Raw genomic sequence first — 2,196 nt, 5'->3', positions numbered from 1 at the left:
TGGATGGGAACGACAGGCATTTCCAGGTTTCTCCAGAAGTGTTCCCTTGGGTTCAAGCGCAAGCTCTGGCTGAGCCACTCAAAGACATTCAAGGTGTCTTGAAGGTTCAAAAGGTGAACCTTTTGCCCTGTCTGGGGTTTTGAATGCTCTGGACTAGGTCTTCATTGAGCCTCTCTCCATATTTTGCTGTTGAACGATGAGCAGTGCCTGCTTTCCTCCATTCATGATGCTTGGAACTGATTTTTAATTTATTTATTTTTATCAAAATTCCATGTGGGTTTTCATGCGTCTTCACGGAGATTATTTGAGTCTGGCCAGACCACCATAAAGCCCAGATCGGTGGAGTGTTGCAGTGACATTTCTCCGTTCTCCATATATGATCATAGAGGTCAACTAGAGTGACCATTAGCTTCTTGGTCACCAGTCTAACCAAAGCCCTTCTCCATCGATTGCTCAGTTCACTAGTTTAGGCTATTTATAGAACGTGCTTTGCGGGCGACTCAGAGACTCCATGCGGGCTACCAGGTGACCACGGGCACCACGTCGGTGACCACTGTGTTAGACATTTTACTGAGAAGTGTGTGCCTTTTCTATTCATACCCATTTGATTGTATTTGCCACAGATGAACTCCACTCAAAGTATAACAAGTGTCCCCGAAAGGGTGTGAATACTTACTCAGAATAATTATCAGAATTTGTCGAACTTTTTTTGTTGTTGCTTTGCCTTTACTGTGGTGTATGGAAAATAGAAATGTGATGACCGATCCGGTGATCGACAGCGCAAAGTTTATGTATTTCCTCAGCGACCAGCACGGATCAGCTCCAGGCATGACGAAGCAGATATCGTCCTCTTTTGGAAGACCAAACAAAGTAGTTTCACTTTCACAACGGAGCACACAGCGCCTTCACGAAATGGCGGCGGCAGCAACAATAATACAGCGAGAATAAAAGTTACGCCTTCTTTCTTTGCGTGAACATTTGGGCGGCGTTATGCAAATCTTCCCACATAGTGATGTAGACATGTGGGGGCGTGTTAGAACGAGCTGTTTTAGGTAGACGTGGTTGACTCTTAACTTTTATAAAGAATTTCTCTTTGGATTTGAGACTTTAGTCTTTGCAACTTTACAGATCTTCTTTATGCACCAAGAGCTTGTAACACTCCAAAGAGAAAGGAGAAATTGAAATCACATCATATGACCCCTTTAAAGTTAGTGCTGGGAATCGATTCCTCATTCAGAGCCTTTTTCAGTTCAACAAAGTTGAACTATGGGTGCCTCTCAAACGGAAGGCTGCACACGTTTAAATTCACAAAAAAATTTGGTACTGATTATCTGAATTTTAGGATGCAGCCTTCCGTTTGAGAAACACCATTCACCTCCCTCATGCTGGCTAAAAGTGATTAGAAGTCTGATTAGTTTCCTGATTTGGATAGATTTAATGAACCAGTTAAAAAAATAAAAATAAATAAACGATTCAGGTTATTTTATGGTGGAAGTGGCTTGTCCACAATTTTGAGTGCTGCACGACAGAATAGATCATGCCGTCGAGAGTCTTGATCTTATTTTCATCTAAAATACTATTTTTTTTTAAAACATCAACCAATGATAATTATAAAAAAAAACGTCAGGAGCATAGATCAGTGGCCGAGAGCGCATCTGACTGACAGATAAACCACGAGCTCCATCAGTTATTGTTAATGTTCTGGTTATTTTGTTTCAGTGTAGTTTGTTAATGTTGTGCAAAGTATAGTCATAGTAAACGTCATTCAGCTGAACTCTGCACATTTATTTTAGACACTTAATGTCTTAATTCATGTGATATACACTTGTCCCTGCTGAGCTGTGGGCTAAGACTAATTTCACAGGCAAAGCAGACAATTAAAACTTAAGCCTTAGTATTGTTTTTCTTTTCTTTACAAATAAAGCTTAATGTTATGATACATTCTACGACCCATCCTGCAGTTATCATGGTGAGATCAGGTTTCTTCAATCTAAAAAAAAAAACGAATCAGAAACAGTGAGGAATTTAACAGTCCTATTTAAAGTGGTATAACAGAAGAAATCAACATAAAACGTGAAACAAATACTGTAGAAAACTCACTTTGCCGTTAGACTTTAAAAACTAATTTTAACGTCAATAAGCTACTTAAGACATCTCTTCACCCAATGAGCCTCACAACTACCAGTGGAGCTCTTC

This window comes from Sinocyclocheilus grahami, unplaced genomic scaffold (assembly GCF_001515645.1).
Source record: "Sinocyclocheilus grahami isolate Dianchi unplaced genomic scaffold, SAMN03320097.WGS_v1.1 scaffold2734.1, whole genome shotgun sequence".
Taxonomy (NCBI): Eukaryota; Metazoa; Chordata; class Actinopteri; order Cypriniformes; family Cyprinidae; genus Sinocyclocheilus; species Sinocyclocheilus grahami.
The sequence above is the reverse complement of the archived record's forward strand: the minus strand, read 5'-3'. Positions refer to the sequence as shown.